We start from the raw sequence: 8698 nt of genomic DNA on the forward strand, positions 1-8698 counted from the left end.
ATTTAAAGCTTTCCTTTTGTATTCCACTGCTTCATATTTTTTAACCTTGATGCTTAGATACATTTGGAATGTTGAAAGATTGTTTTTTTAATGGAAAAGTTCACAAACATGAAAAAACAATAAAACAACTTTACAGGATAATGCACACAGTTAACTCAGTTAAGCTGATGAATGTGTAAGATGAATGCAGGGACAGTTTTCTATGTGACTCGCTTCAACTGGGCATAAATTTCCACATTCATTTAGTTTTTTTCATGGATGAAACCACATATGTAAATGTAAAATTTGCATTAGGCTGAAACTGTACCCTAATATTTCAATCACCCTGGAACAAAATCACATTTGCAAAACAAGTGTTATAGCAGAACTACCTGTGTGGGTGTATACCTCATATGTACAATTGCCACTTCTGTAATTGGTTTCCTATGTTATTTGGTTGTGTAGTAGACCCAAGGGAAAGCTATTAACTATAAAAGAAAATGTGCTAATTAAATGCTTACTATATTCATAGAGTGGTCTCTATGATTCTTTTTTTCCACATGATTCAGCATCGTATAGAGGAGTTTTGTGTTAAAAGACCCTAAGAATGTCCTACTCCAGTGCCTCATCCTGGTGTGGAAGGACCCTTGAGAGTCAAAGTCACATTGTAAGCTCTAGACTAGGGTCCCATCAAATAGAGTATAGGTTTGGTGATTGAGTGTATAGCTTTTGGGCCAAGGGGATGGATCCCAAAGGAGCAGATCAGACTTTTCACTCTCTGGCTCTCTGGCTCTCCCACTCAGCATAACTCCCGGGAAATATAAAAAGGAAATCTGACATATGATTCATGTTTATGTATTTCCTATATGGAGATAACATGGTCCTGTCTAGAAAAGATATTCAATGTACAATATGAGTTTCAGGTAAAAGAGAGCAATTTATTTCCTCTACCATAAAAACTCCATAAGATGCAAGTGCATAAGCAAATTCTGAAAATAAAAAAAAAATTTTAATTATCAAACGGTACATTACACTCACTGTACTCCTATCAGGAGGTAAAAACAATTTTGTGGGGCTACTGAGTAGATATTTCTCACTCCTCTCAGATAATATTTATCTAAACAACTCACAAGGTCCAGACAGAAAAAGACAGACAGAGACTCACTCAGGCTCCCTTAGACAAACATTTCTCCCCTTGCCACATGCTTGTACTATAAACTCTCATTGCCTTTCTCTTGGGAGTCTCTTGGGAGACTCTTGGGAAACGAATCAAGGACAGAAAGAGAGAGGTCAAAAATGTAAGAACAGAACACTTTCTTCTCTGGTTCTTCTTCTATATTATAGAAAGAAGCAGAATCTATCAAGATTCCATTCTCCTGGGTCAGCCAGCTCTGGTCAGCCAGAACCAATCAGAAATGACATCCCAGAAAGATGCGTGTCCCATCATAAGGAGCTAAATTCATATGTCCAGGACTGTGAGTGGTACTTTAGCAAGAAAATTAGGGAATTTCTTGATTCCTTATGCCATATTCTGAAGACCAGCAGAAATGGGTCATCAACCAGCTGGCCACAGAGTGATGAAGTGACCACAGAAATTTCATTTATTATTGTTGTACAGATTTATTTTGCTTTATTCTAAAAAGTTTTATCGATAACTTCTGTTTTGATATAGCAGTCATTTCCTTTTATACCATCTACTGTCATGGAACACTTCTTTGTAACAAAGAAAAACATTTAAGCAAATCTGTTGACACAGCAGTTGCATCTGTGGACATATGCAATTCCCTAGCTACCACAGTAGCTTCCCACCTCTCCACTGACAGAAGGGAAAACATGTTTCATCATCTAATCTCCTAGATCAAGACTCATCATTGTCAGTGTTCAGGGACTTGGCCAACTTTTGATTTTTTTTTTTGTTTACATGATTGTAGTATTTGTGTCTTTTATTCTTCTGATTCTGCATTCTTCACCATACATTAATTCACACAAATATTGCTAGGTTTTTCTGAATTCCCCAAATGTATTTCTTATGGTGGAATTAATATTCTATCTATTTATATACCACAAATCGGTCAGCTCTTCTCTAATCAATGGCAACCTATTTTGTTTCTAGATTCTTTGCTACCACAAAACAGTGACCACAGTCATTCTTGAAGGGCATTTGTTAAATCACAAAAGAATTATGACGTATCAAAAGAGAATATGCCAACATGAAGTATTTACAGATTCTTGAAGGACTGAAGTAAAGGACTCCATAAATTGTCATAGAATATGTAAAAATAAATGTATTAACTGGAGAGAAACCATCTGGGAATAGTCTGGGCATCTTCAATGGGACCAGTGTCCTCATTTGATTACCCCTTACCTGGAATGAAAGATGGGGTATGTCTTACTGATGCAATATTTCATTCACTGTATATATTAGCTAGTCCCATAAGTGCCTGAAGAATTTGGGATGGGATTAAACAAGGCAAAAGGAAACCATGCCAAAAGACCTAGAAAATCAAGTCTGTCTAGACCAAAAAGAATATTTGAGAGTTCTGTAAATTCCACCGCCTCATTCACGGCTGCCCATCCCCCAAGAGAGCACAACAGCTTTCTAAATGTGTTGAAGGGAAAATATTTAACATTCAAGTTGTTTTTCTTTTTGAACCTGAAATCCAGTGAGCAATAGTAATTAAAATAGACATGATTCTTAGAGAAGAGGGATTTTGCTCCTTTGTGATATGAACTATTGGTCAATGAATATTTTTTTCTTGTATCTATAAGGAAATTGCCACAGGGACTGTCAATATTAGTCAATGTTAAGTGGCAATATATTCCTGAAATTTATCTTTTTTTAATACCATCATTTGATAAGGTAAAGGAAACCAAGAGATCTATGCAACTTGAAAGTTTCTAAGCTGAATTTTGAGACCCTACCCTCCATAATGATTTTATTTGGGGAGCTCCAGTCACCACCCAGCAACAAAGCTTGCCATAAATATTCCTGTCTTTAAAAAGCTGCTCATTCAGAAGCATCGAATTCCTGCGATACTGTATTTCCTGTTGTTCTGGAGCTCACATTGCCAGCAGAGATATCAATCAGGGCCTCTATGTGTCATGTTTTCCTTTGAAGGAGTGGCTAGGTTTTTAATTAATTACCAGGCAAATGGAACAATTACTTTCAAAAGCAGATCTGTAAAATGTTAAACCTGTTGGTACTGTGATGAGAACATTAGTAGGATCCTCTTTAGGTAGCTTTATTAGGGTAAACCCAAAAAGGTCACTAGAAAAAGAACTGAGTACTAATAGAACTAATAGACCAAGAACTAAATAGAACTAAAGGAACTAATAGACCAAGAACATTTGGTTTGTTAGAACTTGGTGCTAATTTTTAAAAAAAAAACAAATCTTGAGTTCTCTATGGAAATATACCATTAGTATCATGATCATGGACTTGTTCTAGTCTCATTCTTAAAGGTCAGGGAGTATTGCATGAAAAAACAAAGTCTCCATGGATCCAGATAATATGCTGGACCCTGATGAAAACCCTAAAATTTTCAGGTTTCCTATAGAAAGTCCAACACAAATTTACACCACTACTGGAAAAAAAAAAACAGTTCAGTTGTTCAGTCCTATTCATTACCATGCTCGTCAATAATACAGAGAATATCCTTCTGAGTATTTTGAAGTGAATAGGCACACTAGCCTAGGGAAAACTAAATAGACACTTCATGATTTAATCCAGTCATTTTACTAAATGGGAGCATTTACTCAAGCAGATTCTTTGAGGGAACATATAGAAGACATTTCCTCAATATATACAAGAAGAAAAGAGAATATTAGTGCCTGATGTATTTGAAACAAAGTTGATTTTCTCAAATTTTCAACACACTGTGTAATCTGATGATAGAGACTTCTCATTATTAATAACTCTTGAGACATAATAAGAACCCAATAAATATTAACTGATGAAATCAAAGGAAGATCAAGCCTGTCCTTTCAACACCACAGCTTTCATGTTGCAACTGGCCCTCCCAAACTGACCTGGCATAGGATGGCAAGCAAAAGTACTAGTTTGAATTAGGCCACATATCTATTCTTCTAAACCTCCCCTATAATTTCTGTAATGACCAAGATAAAGTTTCCTAGTTGACTTAGAATAGTCTATTCTCATAGGGTTCAAGAGGGACCTCAGAGGCCATGTATTCCAACTCCAACATTTTACATTTTTCAATGCAAATAAATATTATAACAATTTTATACCTGTTTTAAAAATGATTCTTCACATTTTAATTTTAAAGGAATTATTGAGGAAAATGAATTATTGTAAAAATGAAAGCATGTCCTACATTATTAAGGCCATTTTTTTTCTTTGCACATCATTTCATCAAGTTCTCTTATTCATCACCTTCTTGTAGTATGGAAGAGATAGTGAATTCTTAAAGGGTAGCACATGCCCCTGCAGGCCTTTCTAGGCTAGAAAAATTTCAAATATAAACTTCTGATGAAATTTGTCTGCCCTCCAAAACCATGCCTTAGTGAATTAGGAGCGAATCATTACCAGATGGCTGGTGACCACATGGTGCCTGTTTTGGCTGCAATAGCTTATAACACTATTCAAGTGAGAACTGATCTCTTGAGGTCTTAAACAACTGATGGCGGTATGTTATTATGGAGAGAATGCTGGCTTCTTATCTAAAATTCTTGTTCTCACAGCTCCTACTTAGTAGGTTCTTAATAAAGTCTTTTTGGGGGCAACTAGGTCATAATGGAATAGGGCACTGGGCTTAGAACCAGAAAGACTCATCTTCCAGAGTTCAACTCTGCTCTTAGACACTTATTACTTATGTGACCCTGAGCAAGTCACTTAACCTGTTTGCCTTAATTTCTTATCTGTAAAATCAGCTGGAGAAGGAAATACCAAACTACTCCAGTATCTTTACCAAAAAAACCCCTCCAAAACAGAGTCATAAAGAACAACACACTAAAAAAAATCTTTGGGGGGAGTGTATTGTACTACTCTGGTTACTTAAGTTGCATTTCTGGTGGGTGCTCTTTGAGCAGAACAAAACTTACAGTAGTGACTCTGGTTTTATTGTTTGTTCTCTTAAGAGGCAGCAGCCACAATGAACAAAATATTTCTCAACTTTGTGAAAGGTGCTGGTTGCATCCCTCACCAACATTGACAATTTGAGACTGGTAAAAAAACTCAACCCTACAAAAAAGTCATTAATGGCCACCTATACGTCTATGTGGCAGCTTCTAAGATTCTTCTTGCCATTTCAATTAGGGTTTTTCTAAAGCATCAATCAGGAAAACAACCCATTTGAATAAAAATTGAAATTTCTTTCTATACCTACCATTAATTTTCCACTTGGAATTTAGGACTGCTAATAACTCTTACCCTTGAGTGCCTTGTTACAGTCTGCTGCACACTGATTAGCTGCCTGAAACTTTCTAAAGGAGTGAGAATAAAACCTTTCTTGGATGAGGAGATTGTATCAAATATAAAGACAGACTTTTTTTTGGTTTTTGCAAGACTAGGGCAAGTGATTTGCCCAAGGTCACACAACTAGGTAATTATTAAGTGTCTGAGGCCGAATTTGAACTTGGGTCCTCCTGACTCCAGGGCTGGTGCTCCATCCACCGCACCACCTAGCTGCCCTTCTATCCACTGTACCACCTAGCTACCCCATGACATTTTTGTGATGCATTTACTTGACTGTGACTGACAACCTTTCTCTACTCAATTCCTGGCCTCTAGATCAATCAATTAAATCCTTGAGGACCAGAATAGAAATTTAAATGAGGGACTTCTTCTCTCTGGTTAGCTTAATTTTGACTTGGTAGATGAATCATAGACATTCAGAGCTAGTGTCCTTTGTACAACAATGAAAGAAATTTCCCAATTGTTTAAAGTTAGCAAAAACAGATGGGACTCTGCTATAAGAGAACTGGAAAGCTGTCAAATCCTTCTCGTAGAAAGGCTAATCACATTAAATATATCTCTGAGTAATATTCAGACCACTTCTATCCAATTCCATTTTGTTAATTTTTTTCCTTGTCAGTGACTTTTGGGGGGCAGTGCTTGATGCCTTTTCTGCAGTTGGAAACAATTACAGAAGTAATGGTTAGGGGGACCAGAAGGTAAGTAGCTTGGACTTGTAATGTTTAACCTAGATTTTGCTGAATGTGTAACTCAATATCCCTGGTGTTGGGTTTTTCCCCCCTCTCCCATCTATAAACTACTCACTTTTCAGTGAAGACTAATAAATGTGAGACAAAAGATGTGTGCTGTGTAAGCATTTCTTTTCAAATTAGGTCCCCCTGGAAATGGTAGATTTTTTTGTATTTAAGAAACAAATAAGCTGGTGCTAAAGGAAAAAAAAAATATATATATATATGATATATAAGTCATACCTGCCCTTTAAGAGGTCTTTTAAATTAGTATGGCATAAGGTGATATATTCTGCATCATACACTGCAATCAATATGCAGATTGTGGATATGATGATAATAATAATAATAGCTAATATTTATAAAGCCCTTACTGTGTTCTGTACCTGTCCTAATCACTTTATAATCATTATTTCACTTGATCATAGGGTTGAATTGAAAAACTCGCTATTTATGTGCCAGCATTGGGGATTAAAGATAAAATAGAAACCACTTCTGCCCTACAGGAGCTTGTTTACTTACATTCCCTTGGGTTGGATGACCTGTACAAATGTACTTATTATATCTGAAACAGATACAAAGCAATTTGGAACATGAGGAAGGGTCTCATGAGGACGGGGTTATTTAAGGTGAGCTCTGAAGGAAACTAGAGGCTCTAGGAAGATGAGGGAAGACAATCCATTCCAGAAAGGAGGGTTAAGCTTAGGGTTAGGACAGTCTATACAAAAGTGCAGGGATGGGAGATGGAAAGGTGGTGTAAGAGCAGAAAGGTCAACATGGCTGTGTTAGAGAATGCACAGAGGTGATGGTGCTTGTCTCTTCTCCAAGAAAACCATGACATCAAGGAAATAATGCCATGATTAGCACATGAATTGGATTTTGAATGAGGGGTTGCTATGCTGTCACCAGCCTCATTTTCTCCTCCAGAACCATCTGGATCCAATGACCAGATATGAATCAGGACAACTGGAGATGCACAGAAGGGTGTGTAACCTAATGCACAAATAAATATTACTGCCTGATAAACTGATCACATCAACTACCATATATAAACTCTTGATACAATTCATATAAGTTTACTTATGAAAATGCCATTTGTTAGATGATTAGTTTGTAGTTCCAACTATGCTTTGTGACCTAATGGGTGAGTCAGAAACAGGATTTCAGAGTTGAGAGGGACCTCAGTAGCTGTCTATTCCACTCTATATCTGAGAAAGAATCTGTCTTTTTAACCTAGCGCCTTTGGTATAATCACTTTGTTTTAAAAGTTTTATTGAAATCTTTAAAAAAAAAATTAGGTTGTGGCTAATTTGCTGATGTTTTATTGGAAATTAAAAAAATATATAGCCATTATTTCCTGATGTTTAAATCCATGAATGACAATGTGAAGTCAGATTTTGCAAAATGGCCTATACATCATTTTGTTTAGAAACCCCAAGAGAGGTGGCTGCTAGGTGGCGCAGTGGACAGAGCAGCAGCCCTGGAGTCAGGAGGACCTGAGTTCAAATATGACCTCAGACATCCAATGTTTACTTAGCTGTGTGACCTTGGGCAAGTCACTTAATCCCATTGCCTTACCAAAAAAAGAAAAGAAAGAAACTCCAAGAGAGGTTATTCTTTTTAATTTCCCTCTCTCTCTATTTTTTTCCTTTTAAGAATGAATATTCATACGGTCAATGGTACATATGTGAATGAAGAAGCAATAAATTGAAGAAATGGTTAGATTTGACTTTAAGCAGCCTTTACTGAAGTCCTCCTGTAAGGTGGGGGGAGGGACCCACTATTATAACTTCACACACCTCTCTGGTGGTCTGCTTATCTGTGAAATGACAGGTCCTAGAAACAGAACTAGAAAGGACCTTCAAGATTACCTACCTACTTGCACCATTCCCACAGTCCATTTTACAGAACAGGCAATTTGAAGCCTCCAGAGGCTAATTAAGTCATAGTATAGGGAATAAGGAGCAGAAACCAGAATTTGAAACTGAACAGGGTCAGATTCCTACCATGTTTCAGTGCAGTACTTTTAACTTGGAACAGCAAGCTCCTACCCTGGGACCCTGAGCATTCACCATATGATGTGATGATGCTTTGTCCTTTATTCTCAAAGAAGACCATGACATCAGGGAAGGTGATGCCAAGACAGGCATTTGAGTGAGGGGGTGCTGTGTGTGCTCAATCACCAGCCTCCAGAATTATCTAGGTCCAGGGGCCAGGTATGGATCAGGATGATTGCATATGGCCCGAAATGAGAGGCAATCAGTGGTAAGTGACCTGCCCAGGGTCACACAGCTAGCAAGTAGCTCCAGGTTGGATTTCGAATTCCCCTCGTCTTGACTCCCGGGCCAGGGCTCTATCCATTGCCACCTAGCCACCTCACCAGATGGAGCCCGGCCCCGAGCCCCTCACCATCCTACCCCCTAGCATCTTGGCAGGCATCTCCTGCCAAGTCAAGTCGATAAGGATTTTTAAATTGCCTGTTATATGGCAGACGTTAGGAATGCTAGGATGCTAGGAAAACAAATGTAAGCCCCCCCCCCCCCCCAATTCCTGCCTG

At 37.8% G+C, this 8698-nt stretch overlaps 1 long non-coding RNA gene across 1 annotated transcript in view; it reads right to left on the minus strand.

The window, feature by feature from the left end:
- The window catches only part of LOC141491657 (uncharacterized), an 85865-nt gene that overhangs the window by 25270 nt on the left and 51897 nt on the right, over window positions 1-8698 (minus strand). The window lies entirely within an intron of this gene.

This window comes from Macrotis lagotis, chromosome 6 (genome assembly GCF_037893015.1).
Source record: "Macrotis lagotis isolate mMagLag1 chromosome 6, bilby.v1.9.chrom.fasta, whole genome shotgun sequence".
Lineage (NCBI taxonomy): Eukaryota > Metazoa > Chordata > Mammalia > Peramelemorphia > Peramelidae > Macrotis > Macrotis lagotis.